Source organism: Eriocheir sinensis, chromosome 1, assembly GCF_024679095.1.
Source record: "Eriocheir sinensis breed Jianghai 21 chromosome 1, ASM2467909v1, whole genome shotgun sequence".
Taxonomy (NCBI): domain Eukaryota; kingdom Metazoa; phylum Arthropoda; class Malacostraca; order Decapoda; family Varunidae; genus Eriocheir; species Eriocheir sinensis.
The window spans coordinates 9,478,140-9,498,147 of NC_066509.1; the positions used below are offsets into that span (position 1 = coordinate 9,478,140).

General features: G+C 45.9%; 1 protein-coding gene across 3 annotated transcripts in view; it reads right to left on the minus strand.

The window, feature by feature from the left end:
- The window catches only part of LOC126990226 (neuronal migration protein doublecortin-like), a 43,875-nt gene that overhangs the window by 17,767 nt on the left and 6,100 nt on the right, over positions 1 to 20,008 (minus strand). Inside the window, exon 1 of one of the 3 annotated variants that reach the window (XM_050848874.1) lies at positions 17,250 to 17,399. The exons of the other annotated variants lie outside the window; for them this stretch is intronic. The gene's annotated coding sequence lies outside the window, so the exon portion shown is untranslated. Of the gene's footprint in view, positions 1 to 17,249; positions 17,400 to 20,008 lie in introns of those variants that run through there. 3 annotated transcript variants of the gene reach the window in all.

The following is a 20,008-nucleotide window of genomic DNA, read 5'->3' on the forward strand; positions in this document are numbered from 1 at the left end:
GGGGAGGGAAAGATGATGAAAATGAGAGGTATAAAAAGCAGTAAATATGAAAGGGGGGGAGAAGAATTTGGATGGAGAGAGAAGGGTTGAGAAAAATTATAAAGGATGAAAAGGGGAAGAATAAGAGAAAGGGAGATCAAGAAGAGATGAGATATAAAGAGGAAAAAAGACAAAAAATATGAAAGAGGGGGAAAGAGAAAGCAGGATGGAGAGTGAAGGGCTGAGAAAAATTATAAATGATGAAAAAGGGAAGAATAAAAGAAAGGGAGATCAAGAAGAGATGAGATATAAAGAGGAAAAAAAATATGAAAGAGGGAGGAAGAGAAAGGTGGGAGAGAGGAGGGTTGAGAAAAATGATAAAGGAAGAAAAGGGAAAATAAGAGAAAGGGAAGTAAAGAAAGAACGATAAGACTTAAAGAGGAGTAAAGAATAAAAAATATGAAAGAGGGGGAAAGAGGAAGCAAGATGGAGAGAGAAGAGCTGGGAAAACTGATAAAGGAGGAAAAGGGGGAGAATAAGAGAATGGAAGGTAAAGAAAGAAAGATGAGAGGCATAAGGAGGAGTAAAGACTGGAAATATGAAAGAAGGGGGAAAAGGAATTTAGATGGAGAGAGAAGGGCTGGGAGAAATGATAAAGAAGGAAGGGGAAGACTAAGAGAAAGGGAGGTAAAGAAAGAAAGATGAGACAAAAAGAGAAATAAAGACTAAGAAATATGAAAGAAGGGGGAGAAAAAGCTAGATGAAGATAGAAGGGCTGGGAAAAATGATAAAGATGGAGAGGGGAGAATAAGAGAAAGAGAGATAAAGAATGAAAGATGAGAGGCATAAAGAGAAGTAAAGACTGGGAAATATGAAAGAAGGGGGAGAAAAAGCTAGATGAAGATAGAAGGGCTGGGAAAAATAATAAAGATGGAACGGGAAATACAAGAGAAAGGGAGATAGAGAATAAAAGATAAGACATAAATCCTTAGCCGTAAAGAAAAAAAGAGAGAAGTAAAGACTGGGAAATATGAAAGAAGGGGGAGAAAAGGCTAGATGGTGACAGAAGGGCGGGGAGAAATGATAAAGAATGGAGAGGGGAGAATAAGAGAAAGGGAGGTAAAGAAGGAAAGACGAGACTTGAGCCAGAAAAAGGAGAACAGCAAGAGGAATAAAAGAAAGAAAATATGATAAAAGCAAAGAGCAATTACGGAATCAGAATGAAGACTCAGAGATGATAATAAAGGAGAGGGGGAAGACAAAAGAAATAACTAAAGAATATGTTAAAAAAAAGATAAAAGGAGGGGGGGGCACTTCCTCACAGACAAAAAAGAAAATTACAAGAAAGACAAAGGAAAAGAGGAAGAAGTAAAGTTTAGGGAAGAGTAAAAATAGGAGATGCAGGTCCGCAGGAAGTGAAAATATAGCAAAATATGACAAGGGAAAAAAATTAACAGAAGTAAAGGGAGACGATTGAAGGTGAAACAAAACTATATACCAAGAGTTTACAGAAATACATAAGAAAACAATGACGACGAAAGAGAAGAAACGTAAATGACAACAGCGAAAATATATGAAAAAAAGAAAGAATATGAAACTAGAAAATACAAGAGAAAGTACAACAAAAATAATTAGGCGGAGAAAAGAAAATAATCACAAAGAATCGATAAAATATACAACTGAGGAAAAAGATTGAGAAAAACGAATAGGAGACGAAGAGTAATAAGGAAACATAAAAGAGGACTGAGAAAAAATAGAAGAAAAAGACGAGGAAAGACGAAAGGAAAGAAAAAATACAGACGACGAAGTATATATAAAAAAAAAAAAGTTAGACAAGAAAACAAAAACAAAGGAAAGCCGAAACGAAAGAAAATAACGAAAGACGAAGAATAAAAGAAAAAAAACATTGAAGTGAGACAAGAAATAAAAAAACGAGGTGAGGAAAGAGAAACGAAGAATATAAAGAAATAAAAAAAAGGAAAGACGAAACGAAAGAAAATAACGAAAGACGAATAAAAAAAAATGGAAGTGAGACAAGAAATAAAAAAAAAAATGAAGTAAGAAAAAAAAGAGAAACGAATGTAAAAAAAAAAAATAAATAAAGACGAGACAGGCGCGAGGAGGAGGATCAGGGGGACAGACAGACAAGTAACCCGATCCCTCTCTATATACAGTGCCACACCCTTAACCCCCCCCTCACCCCCCCTAGCAGTGCCGGACACATCCTTATTATGGCACTGACGACCTGAAGCATCCACCCTGGCACCCTCTTCACCCTGCCTCCCTTCACCCTGCCTCCCTTCACCCTAGCTCCCTTCACCCTGGCTCACTTCACCCTGGCTCACTTCACCCTGCCTCCCTTCACCCTGGCTCACTTCACCCTACTCATGACCTCTACTACTACTTTTTTCTCGTTTCGTGCTGCTGTTATATACCTCCCGTCACCCTAGTTTTCGGCTTAACCTCGCACCCTAATTTAATCTTTTGTCACGCTAACATAACCTAAATCACGCTAATCAACATCACCCTAGCTTTAAGCATCCCTCTAACTTTACCCCTTTCTCCTTAACTTACCCCCAAATCACCTAAACTTTTTCTCGTCACCCATATCACCCTAATAAGATCCTCCAGCCCAACAAACCACATCACCTTAACCTGCTAATCCTTACATAATTATCTTTTTAATCTCCCTTACTCTGTTATTTTCACTTTCCCATTCCTTCAGTTCCCTTGTGTGTGTGTGTGTGTGTGTGTGTGTGTGTGTGTGTGTTTAGTACTGTACTTAGTCCCTGTCTTAGCCAACGTCACGCCCTCTCTCTCTCTCTCTCTCTCTCTCTCTCTCTCTCTCTCTCTCTCTCTCTCTCACTCACACTCTCACACACACACACACACAGGGACAACAACACCCGGCTTCTCACCACTTCCTGATATTAGAGAGAGAGAGAGAGAGAGAGAGAGAGAGAGAGAGAGAGAGAGAGAGAGAGTGTTCTCGCTATATATAACTCCCTGAAGGCAACTCGACGCTACTGCTTCTTCTGCTGTTCCGTTACTGCCGCCACTTGACTCTCGATGGCTGGTGGAGGTAGGCAGCAATCTCTCTCTCTCTCTCTCTCTCTCTCTCTCTCTCTCTCTCTCTCTCTCTCTCTCTCTCTCTGATGGGGGGTGAGGGGAGTAGAGGGAAGAAAGGAAAGGTATAGTTATGAAATAAGAAAAAAAAAAAAAGGAAGATGGACCGAAGAAACAATAGAGGAAAAGGAATAAGATGGAGAAGGAGAAGAAGTAGTAAAGAAGAAGAAAACGATAATTAAAAAGAAAAAGAACAACAGCAACAACAACAATAACAACAACAACAAAGGTAAGAAGGCAGGAGATGAGGAGGAGGAACAGGGTGAGAAAGGTCGAGGGAAAGGAGGAGGAGGAGGAGGAGGAGGAGGAGGAAAGGGAAGAGAAAGAGGGAAAAGGAGAGGACGGATATTGTGAGGAAGCACATAAATGAAAAGTAGAATGCTGGAGGGTTAGAATATAAAAATGGAAGAAGGGGAAGAGGAAGAAAAAAGAATATAAAAGAAAGGAAGATGAGGAGAGGAAAGATGACAAGGAACAGGGAGAGGCAATGTGAAGGAGGGAAGGAAAAAAGGAAAAGGAGGAGGAGGAATGTGAGAGGGGAAAAAAAGCAAGGATAGAAAAAAAAAGGGCTGAGTAAGGAGGGATGGAGAGGAGAGGAAAGGCAAGTAAGGTAAGTAAGAAGGCAAACACCTCCTCCCTTTCCTCCCTCTCTCCTCACCTCCCTTCCTCCCTAACAACCTAACCCTCACGTAACACCTTTCCTCCCTTCCCCCTCCCTCCATCCTTCCCTCCCTCCCCTTCCCTAACGTATATCTTTTAACATAAACGCGTCTCGGCTATTTCAAGGATTTAATAAGAAGAAAAAAAGGGGGTCGGGAGCGCTAGCGAGGGGAGCACTTACGGTTTAATCAAGTAATAGGCACCATCAGCGTATGGCACCTGAGACAGAGAGAGAGTGGAACACGTTCACGGCAGCAGGGCCAACAGTGAGGGAAATGTCCACCCAGCAGGTAAAGGTGGCTGCTCACAGGAGGCGAAGAACATGCCCCACACCACTATAGTCTGTTCACTTCAGCTAGATTGCTAGATTCTTGGCGCCTAGGTAGGTTCGTAAGCTTGCAGCTGATTGGCTGCTCCGCTCTCCCGCTAACACTCATGTCGGACCACGTCTTGCATGCTCGAGTGAGACATGTTTCTTTATTATATGCCATAGCTCACCTCATATACGAGCTAGCCACTTTTGGTTGACACCATCAGACTCAGCAGTGACTGGAGAATCAAGATGTATTGTAAAAACTCGACAAAACAAATAAGAAAATGGTATTACGATGAGTTGAACCGTGAAGATGTTAAAAAAATGTTTATAACATGTTTTACTTATGCTCACTGTTTTCAACAGTTGTTCATTGACTGCAAAAATATATTATTACGTTACGTAGGAAAATCTCTACTACAAATTGTCAGTTTAAATAAAAGAGAGAGAGAGAGAGAGAGAAGGAAGGAAAGAAGGAAGGAAGGAAGGAAAAGAAGGAAAGAAAGATAAAGACAAAGAAAATAAGAGAAAAAGAAAGAAAAAGAGAATAAGAGAAAAGAAAGAAAAAAGAAAAGAAGAAAGAAAAAGAAAGAAAAAGACAAAGAAAGAAGGCAGAAAAAAATAAAGAGAGAGAGAGAGAGAGAGAGAGAGAGAGAGACTGATTAAAAGACGAAAAAATATAAGCTTAGCGGGGATTCCGAGAGGAAATTGCAAGCTGGGACAAGGGAGAACGGAGAGCAAGATGATGAAAAAGATGGAGAATGATAAAGATGGAAAGCGTAAGAGGTTAATGAAAAAGATGAAAGAGAGGGCAAAAGGGAGACTAGGAGGAACAAGAGGAAAAGTGGAGAAGTGAAGAGGGGAATTAAGGGAGAAAACAGAGGAAAGAGGGGAGAAGAGAAAGAATCGAGATGAGTATACGAGGAAGGTGAAGAGCAGGGGAAGAGTGAAGAGAAGATGATGACGGAATGAGGTAGAGAGGAAAAGTAAGAAAAAGAGGAGAGATACACTTTAGGAGTAATAAAACTAAGAAGAATGAGAGAGGATGGAAGAGAATGGAGAGGAAGAGGAAGAGATAAGAGAAGGAATATGACCGAAAAGATGAGGAAAAAACAGAAAGAAATGTAGAGGGAAGTGAAGAGACGAATGGGGATGGAAAGAAAAGGAGAAACAGAAGGAGGAATAACTGAGATGACGAGTAGAAAAACAGTTAGGAGGAGGTTGAAAGCGGCTAAGAGGAAGAAGGCAAGAAAAGATGAAAGGGGAGGAGAAGTATCGCGAGAAATAGAGGGAAGAAATAAGACTGAGGATAATAGTAGATGGAAGAGAAGGGAGAGAAGACGAAGGGAGGAAGGAAAGGAAGGGAGAATAAAACAGGGAGAGGGATAGAAAACTGCGAAGATGAGAAGAGTAGTTAGAAGGGTGAAAACGAGTAAAGAGAAGGGAGAGAAGACGAAGGGAGGAAGGAAAGGGAGAATAAAACAGGGAGAGGAATAGAAAACTGCGAAGATGAGAGTAGTTAGGAGGGTGAAAGCGAGTAAGAGAAGGGAGAGAAGACGAAGGGAGGAATGAAGGGAGAGGGAGAGGAAGGGAAAGAAGGGAGGCACGAGAGCTGGCAAGGGTGAGGGCTAAGTCTGGCCACGACGTCGATATAGACCAACAAGACACGGATGACGGCCAGACACACACACACACACACACACACACACACACACACACACACACACACACACACACACACACCGTCTAGCCAACACAGGTACATACACTCCCTTCTCCCTCCATTCCCTCCTCTTCTTGGTCTATCTCCCTTCTTCAGGTATCTATCTATCCTCCCTTTTCCTCTCACTCTCACTCTCCTTCCCTTTACCTCTCTCTCTCTCTCTCTCTCTCCCTTCCTTCTTACTTTCACGCCCTTCAACACGCACTCCCTTGTCAATCTCCCTTCCTCCCTCGCCCAAACTACTCTCCTTTCTGCCCCTCACTCCCTTCTTCCCTTCACTTAACTACCCTACCTTCTCCTCCACACTCCCTTGCCAATCTCCCTTTCTCCCTTTACTTAACTACCCTCCCTTCCCATTCTCCTCCCTCCCTAGCCAGTCTCCCTTCCTCCCTTCCCTTGACTACCCTCTCTTCTCTTGCCCCTCACTCAGTCACTCACCCTTCTTCCCTCGCCCTGAACTACCCTCCCTTCGTCTGCCTCTCTCTCCCTTCCTCCCTTCTCTTAACTACCCACCCTTCCCCTGCCCCCTCACTCCCTTGCCAATCTCTCTTCCTCCCTTCTCACTACTACCCTCCCCCTCCCTTCTCCTGCCCCTCACTCCCTTGGTAATCTCCCTTCCTCCCTTCTCTCAACTACCCTCCCCCTCCCTTCTCCTGCCCTTCACTCCCTCACTCTTCACTTCTTTTATCTTAACTTCCTCAACGCTTTAACCCTTCATCACCTACTCCCATCATCTCTTAACACCCCAGCTTCCCTCCTAAGCCTCCTCCTCCTATTTTTTTCTTTATTTTTTCTTCTAAGCCTCCTCCTCCACCTCCTTTTTTTCTGTCTTCCCTTCCCTCTCAGCCTCCACCATACGTTTTTTTCTTCCTAACTTACCTCATCCCCCCTAATCCCCAGCATCACCGTAAATATCCAGCGCTACTTTCCTTCCCCTCTTTCCCCTATTGAGGTCTTAGTGAAAAGGTATTGCAGGGGAAGAGGAAGGGGAAGAAGGAAATTGGGAAGGGGAGAGGAAAGGGGAAGAGAAAGAAGGAAATTGGGAAGGGGAGGGGTAATGGGAGAGGAAAGGGGAAGGGTATTGCAGGGGTAAAGAAAAGGGGAAAGTAAGGGAAAGGGGAAGGGTATTGCAGAGATAGGGGAAGGGAAAGGGAAAGGAAAGGGAAGTGAATGGGGAGGGACATTGAATAGGCTGGGGAAGGGAAAGGAAAAGGCTATTGTAGGGGAAGGGAAGGGAATGCGGAAGGGTTTTGCAGGGGAAGTGGGAGGGGAAGGGTGAGGAAGGGGAGGACTCGCTACATATTGTCCCCGTCACTATTTTTAAGGGGTGATTGATGAATGGGGAGTTTGTTTGTTATTCTTGGTCCCTATTCGCCCTTACTTTACCTCCCCCTCCATTTCCCCATCACCCCCTTCCCCTTCACCCCTTCACCCCATCCCTGTTACTCTTGCCCACTTACACCTTTCCATCACTTCTCTTGACATCATATTAAGCTCTCCTCTCTCTCTCTCTCTCTCTCTCTCTCTCTCTCTCTCTCTCTCTCTCTCTCTCTCTCTCTCTCTCTCTCTCTCTCTCTCTCAGCCCAAACAGCCATAGAGCCTTCATCATCACAACTCCTCTTCCACACCTCCCTCCATGTCTTCTCCTCCTCCTCCTCCTCCTCCTCCTCCTCCTCCTCTTCCTCCTCCTCTTCCTCAGTGGGTGTCTCGGGCCTTCAATTTCTTAAGTGTGTTTTGTGATACTGAAAAAGAGAGAGAGAGAGAGAGAGAGAGAGAGAGAGAGAGAGAGAGAGAGAGAGAGAGAGAGAGAGAGAGAGAGAGAGAGAGTAAACATGCATATAAACGAACAAAACCATGCATACAAAACGAAAACACACACACACACACACACACACACACACACACACACACACAATTAGAGAACAAATATACTTTAAGAAAACGGACAAATAAACACACACACGCAAACACACAAACTCAATATACACACATAGTAAGAAAGTGTGTGTGTGTGTGTGTGTGTGTGTGTGTGTGTGTGTGTGTGTGTGTGTACGCGACTATTCTGCAGCTGTAATTCACTTCTCGAAATCTTTAGCTTCCGGCGGAACTAAGTGTGAGTCCTCTAAGTGTTATGTCTGTGAGGAAACGGAAGAGGAGGAGGAGGAGGAGGAGGAAGAGCAGAAGAAAGGAAGCAAGAGTGAGGGTGAGAGAATAAGAAGACAGACAGAGACAAGGGAGAGAAAGGGGGAGAGTTGATGAGACAAAAAGTTTAATGACGGATAGAAGAGAGAAGGAGAATGATGAGGTGGTGTAAGAGAAAGGGGAAGGGGGAGTAGAGAGCAAGGAAGGAAGAAATAAATAAATAAAGAAAGAAAGAAAGAAAGAAAAAAGAAGGAAGGATGGAAGGAAGGAAGAAAAGAAAGTAAGAAAGGAAGGAAGGAAGAGCAGAGATAGTGGTGGTAGTAGACAAGGGATGAATGAGGATAAGGGACAATGAAGAAGAGCGAGAGGATTAGATAAGGGATTGGAGAAAAGGAAAAATAAGTGAAAAAAAGGGTGATGAGAAGACGAGGGAAAAGACTAAGAAGAGTAAATAAACAGAGGATGGGAAAATGAGGAAGGGGTAAGAAAAGGGGGGAAAATAAAGATGGAAAAAGGAAAAAGGGGCAAGAAAAGGGGGAAATAAAGATGGAAAAAGGAAAAAGGGACAAGAAAAAGGGAAAAATAAAGATGGGAAAAAGGAAAAAGGGGAAAAAAAAGATGGGAAAAAGGGGGAAAATAAAGATGGGGAAAAAGGAAAAAGGGGGAAAATAAAGATGGGAAAAAGGAAAAAGGGGGAAAATAAAGATGGGAAAAAGGAAAAAGGGGGAAAATAAAGATGGGAAAAAGGAAAAAGGGGGAAAATAAAGATGGGAAAAAGGAAAAAGGGTCAAGAAAAGGGAAAAGACGAAGAAAAAATAAAGGGATTGGGAAATAAAGAGAGGTGAGAAAAGGGAGATAAGAGAGGATAAAGGTACAAGAAAAGGAGATGACGAGAAGACGATAGGAAGCATAAGGAAAAGAAAGGAAGAAAACAGGGACGGACTAAACAAGATAAAGGGATTGATGGTGATGGAGGGAGAGGAAACCAAAGGAGCAACATCCTCTCTCTCTCTCTCTCTCTCTCTCTCTCTCTCTCTCTCTCTCTCTCTCGCAGGTTGAGTCTGATTTCGCTTGATGAACATCCTCGCTCTTGCTACATCCGCTGCTTTCCTCCTCCTCCTCCTCCTCCTCTCCTCTTCCTCCTCCTTCGCCGTCTCAATCACCACCACCTCCATCCACTTCATCACCATTCTCCTCGTCTTCCCTGCCACCTCAATCACTATACGAATACACCACCTCTCCCTCCCCTTCATCATTCCCCTTCTTCTCTAATGTAACTTCTCTACCTTCACCGCCTCAATCACCGCCACCACTATCTCTGCTCTCCCTTCCTTCCTTCCTTCTTTCCTTCCTCTCTATTTATCTTACTGTTCACTTTCACCGCCTCCTCTTGATCATTCTCCTCCTCTAATCTAATTTCTCTAACTTCTTCTCTACCGCCACAATCTCCACCACTTCCATCTCTTCTCCTTCTCCCTTCCTTCCTTCCTTCTTTCCTTCCTCTCTATTCCTCTTTCTGTTCACTTTCACCGCCTCCTCTTGTTCATTCTCTTCCTCTAATCTAACCTCTCTAACTTCTCTACCGCCACAATCTCCACCACCTCCATATCTTATCCCTCTCCCTTCCTTTCTTCCTTTCTCTATTCCCCTCTTCATCATTCTCCTCCTCCTCCTCCTCTAATCTAACCTCTCTAACTTCTCTACCGCCACAGTCTCCACCACCTCCATATCTTATCCCTCTCCCTTCCCTCCATCATTTCTTCCTCTCTATTCCCCTCTTCATCATTCTCCTCCTCCTCCTTTAATCTCTCTAACTTCTCTACCGCCACAATCACCACCACCTTCATCTTCTATCCCTCTCCCTTCCTTTCTTCCTCTCTATTCCCCTCTTCATCATTCTCCTCCTCCTCCTCTTTTAATCTCCCTAACTTCTCTATCGTCTCAATCACCACCACCATCATCTCTCCCTTCTTCCCTTCCTTTCGATTCTCCCTCGTGCTCCTTCTCTTCGTTTTTTTCTCTCCTCTTTTTTTCCTCCGTCAACACGCAAACACACAGTCAGCACGCCACCTCATCAGGCCGACACACACGAACATAAAAGGAAAATAAATAAATACAGAGAGAAAAAAGTACACACAATAAAGGAATCAACTATCACTAAGACTGGGTTGACCTCACGCACCAAGAGGAGGAGGAGGAGGAGGAGGACACTATACCCTTACCAACACACCATCATCACCACATCCACCAGAGTCACCCACAAGAAGTCACCAAATAAATCTCAACCACTTTCTATTTATGAACTAATACGAGTCTCATTTGCTTTCTCTATTAAACCTTACTGAAGTGATTACAAGACATTCATTCCTCAATATATTCGTAAACACAAGTAGCACTACGCCAAACCGTACTGTCATTATTTAGCATAGTTTCCCCCTTTAATATAAACTACCACCGTCATTACTTTGCTCTTTTCTCCTCTAATCTGCAACTTGTGTGTCTGTCTCTTTTCTTTACTCAACGCACCTTCGTCTTGGCCCTGGTTCCGCATCCCCGCACCAGCCTCGACGCAACGTATCAACCGCGAATAATCTCTCTCTCTCTCTCTCTCTCTCTCTCTCTCTCTCTCTCTCTCTCTCTCTCTCTCTCTCTCTCTCTCTTTCCACCTGGGTTGCGGGGGAATGGATTAGCGCGCCTGTAATTGGAGACACGGAGGCTGCCGGAGTAACAGGACCGCACCGATGCCAGCCACTGCACACTGACTGACTGACTGACTGACTAAGAGGAAGCTGGCTATGCACGCACTGACACCCTTCACTGCTATTCAGACGCTCATGACTGACTGACTGAGAGGAAGCTGTCTATGAACGCTCTGACACCCTTCACTGCTACTCAGGACGCTCACAACTGACTGACTGAGAGGGTGCTTGGATTTATAACAACACGCACCAACACACTCCACTGCCACTCGGATGCTCACAACTGACTGACTGATTGACTGACAGAGTGGTGTCTGTACACCCACTAATACCCTTCGCTGCTACTCAAGACGCTCACAACTGACTGACTGACTGAAGAATGTTGACTCTCTTCAAGCACACACTCACTGCCACTCACTAACAGACAGACTGGCTGCGAGGAGAGGTGTCTATCTGCACACACTTACTGATTATATTCGGAAACTTTACCGCCCTCCTTCCTCCCCTCGGCACTCTACAAATTGAATCGACTGAGTGGCGAGGAAATGATATATAGTCTGGCACACACACACACACACACACACACACACACACACACACACACACACACACACACACACACACTGGTCCTGCCAAATACGACTCCCAGGCCTAAGAGTTTGGTGGGGAGCCTCTGACATTTATTACTGGCGTAGGATAAAAAAACGTCTCATATTTTCTTCTTAACCCCTTGGGAAACATCCGAGGCGTAAGTTGGAGGCTTAAGACGAAAACACACTCCAGGGGGCTGAGAAAACGGTCTAGACATGCAAGTCCAACGTTAACCATAATACTTTACCTTTAAAATCCCTCTGAATACACTTGAAACACTGCTTGTGGACTCGAGGTATAATTCTATGTTTGAGGTTGCTGGAGAGCCGAGGGACCGCTTGCAACATTACTATTTACAACTCCAGACGTGACTCAATCATGCAGTTGCCGCCTAAGCTTTCTGGGAACACTTGAAAATTATACGTTGCGGTCAAGACAAGGCTTTCCTCATGCACTTATTCCCGAGGACAAACATATTACAACTTACGTGACTCTCATGGCAAACATTTACTCATACACTCACTCCCAGGTAAAGAAGATCACGTCTCAATCCTTTACCTGTTGAAACTAGACACAAGACATCATATAGTTTTCCTACGTTTCCTGAATCATCTTTACTTGGGGAGGGGAAGCTTCATACACACATTTACTCCTACACTCACTCCCAGGTAAAGCAGATCACGTCTCAATCCTTTACCTGTTGAAATTAGAACCAAGACGTCATATAATTTTCCTGCATATCCTAATCACCTGTGCTCGGGAGGGGAAGATTCATACACAGATTACACGTGACTTTCAAGACGAACATTTACTCCTACACTCACTCCTAGGTAAAGATCACGTCTCAATCCTTTACCTGTTGAAACTAGAGCCACGACCTCGTGTAATTATCCTACATTTCCTGCATCGTCTTTACTTGGGGAGGGGAAGCTTCGTAGACATTACACGAGGATTTTTTGGGGGTGGGGAGGAGGAGGAGGGGATCTGTACCTACAAGAATAACTTCAGACGATTTAAGAACGTAAGAGCCATCATACAATCTTCCTCGGTACATTTCCTGCATCACCTGTACTTGGGGATAGGAAGTTTCGTACACATATATCACGTGGATTTTTTCTTTTTTTCTTCTTCTCCACCACCGTTGCAAGATTGTCGTACTCAGAGCATAGTATTTACCGGTTTCTGACGCCTAACTATTGCCAAGAAGCATCAGGAATTAACTATTTTAACGATAATTATAAGTGAATTTCCTTATTGGGGTCCATGAGACAGTTTTGGGTCGGAAGTCGGTAAATATAAGAGGCTGAGTAAGACAATCTGGCAACGTTCTTCTCCACCTCCAAGGAAAACTTCAGGCAATCTTTTTAGCACCGTAAGACTATGTACAGTATTTCCTCCTGGGCTTTTTACTTCCTGGTGAGCGCTTGGAATCCTTCACGCACGCCTTACACGCTTACATCTAAAACAGGACCACTTTATCTACGCCCTCCAGACACTACAAACACTGGCTTGGATTCACAACAACACGTCCACTCCCTACATTTTACACTGCCCTGCACGCCACCACTTGAGACCAGGAAGCAGGTGAACACGTAGAACACGGAGGCAATAAAAAAACTGTTTACCTTACGAGGCGAGAATTTTCAAACACCATAAAATAAGAGATAAAATAAATAACACATACGAAACACGACTCTCCACGCCTCTACGCATGACTCGAAGAACAGAACCTTACTATCTTTGCGAGACGAGAACTTACAAGCAACAGAAGATAAGGAAAAGAGAAATGACACCTCCGGAACACGACCTCCACGCATGACACGAAGAACAGAACCTTACTATATATTTTTTTTTTTTTTTTTTACGTCGCGGCCTATTGTGCCGGTAGGCTTCTTCCCGGTTGGGCCTGATGGTTGGCCCAGCCCGTTCTGGTGCAGGCGAGTGTTTATAGTGGCGCCATCTTGCACTGGCTCATGCTGCCCTCCCGGAGCTCATCTTTAATCCTAGAATCTAGAGTCCGGGTTGATAGGTGGTCTTCTGGACAGCATGTGGGTAGTTTTAAACCACTCGGCGGCGGCTGAAAAATCCCAGCTTGGTGGCACCGGGCGGGGATTGAACTCGCGTCCTCCTGAACGCGGCGCCGTCACTCTGTCGACTCAGCCACCGCCTCTTATAAGCAATAGTACCTCAGGAAAACAGAAATGTCACCCCTTGGAACACTTACACACAATAAGAAGAAACAGAAAAACAACAAGTCAACAACACAAAACATGGAGAAAATCTTGCACTACCTTACTTACTGGAGACGAGAGAACCTCCATGCAACACACGCTAACAACAACACCTCCCACGCAACACCATCTCTCACTACCCCTTCCCCGTGAGCGCCCGAGACCTGGCAGACAGCACACCGCCGTCCAGGCGCGCGAGTGTCCCCGGGGCGTGAGTGAGTCAACGGCGCCCCCACTGACATCAGCAACACCCCCACAAGACCCCCCAGACGAGGTGACTCACCGCAACGACCGTGTAATGACTGGCCGCTCTCGTCCCTTGCCTCCCTCCTCCCTCCCATCCACCCACCCGGCCTCCCCTTCCACCCTCTCCTCCTCCTCCTTCTCCTCCAGTTCCTTGCCTCACTTCCCTTCCCTCCTCCTATCGCTGGTCATTCTCCTGTGGCGCCATCCTTCACTATTTCCTACCTACTCTTCTTCGTTTTTCTCCTCCTCCTCCTCCTCTTCTCTCGTCTACTTCCTTGCCTCCTTTCCCTTTCCTCCTCCTGCTCTTCTTCTTCTTCCTCTTGCGTCACCCTCCACTACTACTGCTACTCATCTTCCTTCTTCTTCTTCCTCCTCCTCCTCCTTTTTCGTGTAGTTCCTTGCCTCCCTTCCTTGCTTTCCTTCCTCCTGCTCCTCAACTTCCTCCTCTGGCGTCACCCTCCTGCTACCCATCTTCCTCTTCCTCTTCCTCCTCTTCTTTCGTGTAGTTCCTTGCCTCCCTTCCTCCTACTCCTCAACTTCCTCCTAGGCGCCACCCTTCACTGTTTGCTTCTCCTCTCCTCCTCCTCCTCCATTTTCCTTCCTTCCTTCCGTCCTTCCATCCTCCTCCTCCTCCTCCTCCTCGCTGAGACGCTACATGCGGTGTTCGTGAGGTTGAGTACAATGGCGTGCCCCAAGAAGTAATGAACCAGCACTTAAATGAGGATAATTGTGGTCTTCATGCCTTTCAAGGTCAGAGGTGCCATGCATTTCCCTTTTAACCCCCAGTCTCTCTCTCTCTCTCTCTCTCTCTCTCTCTCTCTCTCTCTCTCTCTCTGTGTGTGTGTGTGTGTGTTTATATAAAGTGAAACAATAAAGAGGCGCTAACCCGTCTCTCTCTCTCTCACACACACACACACACACACACACACAAAGCACTCCACACAACGTTTATTAATGACGATTCACAACCACGCATGTCTGGCTGTCTCTGTCTTTAGTATGCGCTATGTGTGTGTGTGTGTGTGTGTTGCTAATACCCACGCTCATTGATTGCTCTTGCCACCCACACATACAACACCCAAACACAACCACACCACAACCTGCATCTCATAGTGGCACACCCTCATCCCATCCACCCACACCCATAAGCCCACACATCACATCCACCAGCTCCCTCAATAAGCACCAACTGTCACAACTTAGGCCACAGTCACACCCACCTTTTCTACCTCTCTTCTCTCCTCATTATGGCCCACCCGAAATTGACCTCTCTTTTGGCTACTCTTTACTTTTATCTTTTATGGGAGCGGCGAGTAGCGGGCTTTTTTTTTTTTGTACCCTTTTTGTTGCCCTTGAGCCGTGTCCTCTGATGTGGGTAAAAAAAAAAAAAAAAAAAAAAAACTAACAATCACGTTCTTCATCATAATCAATAACAGATACATAACTTACATAACTAATCCCCACAGACGTCACCTTACTATAAACTAACACTCACACACTACAGATATAATACATAATACATACATAAGTTTAACCTCAACCGCCGCAACCCCTTACCTCTCTCTCAGACCCACACCTAAATATACTGTCTTCAGCCCCCTATATTTACCTTGTCCCACTCATCCACATCCATATCAAGCTTTCAACCCTCTAACCCACTCCACAATCTCGACTCCCACTCACCCCACACCAATAACTACAATCTCCAACCCTCCAAGTGACACCAACACACTCCATGATCTCGACTCCCACTCACCACTCACCCACAACTACAATCTCCAACCCTCCAAGTGACACCAACACACTCCATGATCTCGACTCCCACTCACCACTCACCCACAACTACAATCTCCAACCCTCCAAGTGACCAACCCACTCCACAATCTCGACTCTTCACTCCCCACTCACCCACAACTACAATCTCCAACCCTCCAAGTGACTCCAACCCACTCCACAATCTCGACTCCCACTCACCCCACACCCACAACTACAATCTCCAACCCTCCAAGTGACTCCAACCCACTCCACAATCTCGACTCCCACTCCCCACTCACCCACAACTACAATCTCCAACCCACTCCACAATCTCGACTCCCACTCAACCCACTCACCCACAACTACAATCTCCAACCCTCCAAGTGACTCCAACCCACTCCGCAATCTCGACTCTCACTCCCCACTCACCCACAACTACAATCTCCAACCCACTCCACAACCTCGACTCTCACTCACCACCCACCCACACTCAAGCCTCTAACCCACTCCATAAGCTCATCTACTCCCACTCACCCTCATCCTCACCCACACCCTCCCTCCACGCGCCCACAATACAAGTCGTCGGTGCCTGGGAGGAGGACATGAGTGCCAAGTCATTCACGTCACGCTGCAAGTCACTCGCTTCATGGTGCCAATTCTCACTCGATTCATGGGCGCCACCTCAGCCCGCGGCGAACACAGAGACACGATGCAGGGGATAAATTCGGTGCCGGTGTCATATGCTTCACCTGTGCCTGTCCCTCTACCCCCCCCCCCTCTACTCCTCCTCTTCCTTCCCCTCCCCCAGTACCGTACCTCCTGTTGCCCTTTATAGCTTGCCTCTTCCCCCAGATTGTTCAGTCCTTTGCACCCCTGAGCCTCCACTCCAAAAAGTAATATGGTGCAGTGTCATTTGTTTCACCTGTAACCCCCTTTCCCCCTCCCCCTCCCCCTCCTCCTCTCCCAGTAACATGCCTCCTGCTGCCCCTTATTGCTCGCCCTTCCCCCCAGATTGTTCACTCTTTCCTTGCCTCCCCCAATAACGACCCTTCCTTTCCCGCCATACACGTTGCTTAAACTTGTACTTATGGTTATGCTCGTAGATCGCCCTGGCCAGACTTTCCCCCTGTGCCATCTGCCTCCTCTCCCCAGTGACTTTTCTCTAACCCGCCAAACAAGTTCCCGCAGATGTCTCCTGTACAATGCCCCTCCCCAGACTGCTTCCTCCTTCTGTGTCTCCTGCCTCCACTCCTTCAGTAACGTCCCTCTATGACCCGCCTAAGACCCTCCCTAGCTGAGCCTTGTGAATGACCTTCCCTAAACTACTTACTCCTGTCCCTCTCTCCCCTGCAGCCTCCTCTTCTCAGTTATGTCCCTCCCCTGCCTTTCCATTGAGGTAGGTCTTACTAGTCCCTCGTAGGCTGCTTTCCTCTTAGTTGCTCGCTATGAATGAATGACCTAACCCTAAACTACTAACTCCTTCTGTCCCCAGCCGCCTCTCCCTCAGTAATGTGACGTCCCTCCCCTACCCTTCCATGCAGACAGGTCCCGCTAGTCTCTTGTTGGCTGCTCTCCTCAAACTCGCTTACTCCTTCCTCCTCCCAGACACAAGACACAGCGGGGGATTGACTCTCACGCTGTTCACGCTGTCTGCCTCTCCCCATCTTCACAGCCGCTCACACGTTGTATTACGAGCCCAGAACTTCCCATTAAACTCCTCCACACACGTGACGGAGACGCTATTCCCTCGTGATGGTGGGAATCTGAAGGCGGAGGGTGCTTACCGTGAGGGGCGGAGGTACGAGGGACGTGATCGTGCGACTCCACACAACTCCACGCGAGGAACACAAAGCTTGCCGACACGCCGCGACACACCCTCACCTTGCCACTGCCTGAGTCACACTGCCTGGCTGAGTAGTGGCTCCCTCCCTGCCTGGCTGGCGCTGGCTGGCTCCCTTGACTCACCACCCCACCCCCCTGGCCCCATCACTCCCCAGCCCGTCCCGTCGCCTCCTCCACCACCACGATAGACACCCAGCGCCGCAAATCACACCGGTATAACACAATTTGGCAACTGCCCGGCATTTTTACCCATAGTGACTATAAGGAGGGTAGGAGGGCGCCGGGTGAGATGGTTCGTGAGGGCAAAAAATCTTCCAAGCACAGAGACCCCGCCCGTCACTAATAGGTCCATATTATTAAACTCTTCGGAGTCTTACTAAATCTAGTTAAAAAGGCTCACGTATAAAGGCTCATGTGGAAGTTGTCGGGGTTTCCATCGGTGGTTCCATGACCCCGGTGGCGATAGTTTTGCAATCCTTCCGTGCTATGAGCGGGAAAGAGTTATGACAACCTGATGTAGCTCCCCTCTGGCCTTAGAAATTATATAGTCGTAACAAGAACCCTAAGCGTTTAATAATACCAGTCAAAGATCCTTCCCAGTAAAGAGGTTCTCCCGTCTTATTATTCCTAGGAGCAAGAAATCATTTGATACGCATCGTGGTGAGGCGTCCATCCCTCCTTCCTTGGTTACTCCTTGTGGCTAAGAATCTTCATCACCTGACACACACACACACACACACACTAAGACTTTAATATTCCTTGGCAGTGAAAATCTCATATTCGACACCCCCGTGGCGTCCAGCAAAAGTTTATGCAAATTAATTCTCTCTCTCTCTCTCTCTCTCTCTCTCTCTCTCTCTCTCTCTCTCTCTCTCTCTCTCTGTAAGCATCTTAAATTCCTTCAACCGTCTCCGCAAACCTTATCCCCGACACTCTGACACGTTTAGTCACTCGAACACACGCGCCCCTCAACTCTTCACCTGCCACTGTCCACCGGTAACTCAGGTAGAAAGAAAAAGGGAGGGAAGAAAGGCGGGAGAAAATATGAGATGAATAATGTAAGGTGAGTAAAAAAAGATAAAGATCCAATGACGAAGTATAGGCGCAGTGTTGAAGTAGGAAAGAACTGAAGAAGGAAGGAAGATAGTGAGGAAAACCGAGTCGGGAATGCAAAGTGTGTTTAAACAAGTCATTAGCATCTGTGACCAGGCAACACTTACGACACTGTACACATGTTACTGTTTGGCAAGTTACTTATCGCTAGGCACCGTACACACCGATGTTACCCAACTCTGAACCCTTCACCACCTGACAACAACAGGTACTAAAGTTACTGCCTATTATTGAATACTTCAGACGTCATTATTTACTTATAGATTCTTAATTGCAACCCAGATTTTGTAGAAGTCAGGGCAGACAGATAACTATGAGCAAGATGGGGTGTGTTTATGTCAGGTAGGTGGGAGACGTTGGGGTAAGCCTTTGTCCTGCAGTAGACTATTAATAGCTGATGATGGTGATAACGATGATAACTGAACCCATATAATACCGGGCACTGAACATACTGAACATATCAATACTGAAACTGAACACATAACGACTAGATTCAAACACGATAAGCAAACTGATACCGTGAATATTGCCCAATAGTTTTTTTTTTTTGTAGTTGTTTGCGATTTGTTGTTGTTGTTGTTGTTGTTGTTGTTGTTGTTGTTGTTGCGGGCTTTTTTTGTTTTATTGCCCTTGAGCTGCCTTCCTTACTGTGAAAAGAAGTTACCTAGGCCAGTGCATGCGTCCCTAAACCCTGGCACTCAAAGGAAGGCAAGTGTCAGTGCCAGCCAGCCAGCCAGCCAGCACTTAACCCAGTACAACGTGGCTTTGAACACTTTACTTTCAAACAGCATAAACAACCCAACGTTCTGACTATAACCAGGCACAACACGCGTTACTCAGACCAGTGAACACGTCAAAAAAAAATGGCACTTGAAAGAAAAAGCCAAGTGCCGGCCAGTCTACACCAAATTCAATACTAGGAGGCTTGAACACTCAACCACCTTCAAGCAACATAAACAACCCAACGTTCTGACTATAACCCGGCACAACACGCGTTACTCAGACCAGTGAACACGTCTAAAAAAATGGCACTTGAAAGAAAAAGTCAAGTGCTGGCCAGTCTACACCAAATTCAATACTAGGAGGCTTGAACACTCAACTACCTTCAAGCAACATAAACAACCCGGCATTCTGACTATAACCCGGCACAACACGCGTTACTCAGACCAGTGAGCACGTCTAAAAAAATGGCACTTGAAAGAAAAAGCCAAGTGCCGGCCAGTCTACACCAAATTCAATACTAGGAGGCTAGAACACTCAACTACCTTCAAGCAACATAAACAACCCGGCATTCTGACTATAACCCGGCACAACACGCGTTACTCAGACCAGTGAGCACGTCTAAAAATCACCAGCAACAAACAAAAAACCATTCTTCTGACTATAACCCGGCACAACACGCGTTACTCAGACCAGTGAGCACGTCTAAAAAAAACTGGCAATTGAAAAAACAAGTCAAGTGCTGGCCAGTCGACACTAAACTCAATACTAGTAAACTTGAACACTTAACTACCTTCAAGCAGCATAAACAACCCGGCGTTCTGACTATAACCCAACTCAATACACTTAACTCAAACCAGCAAAAACG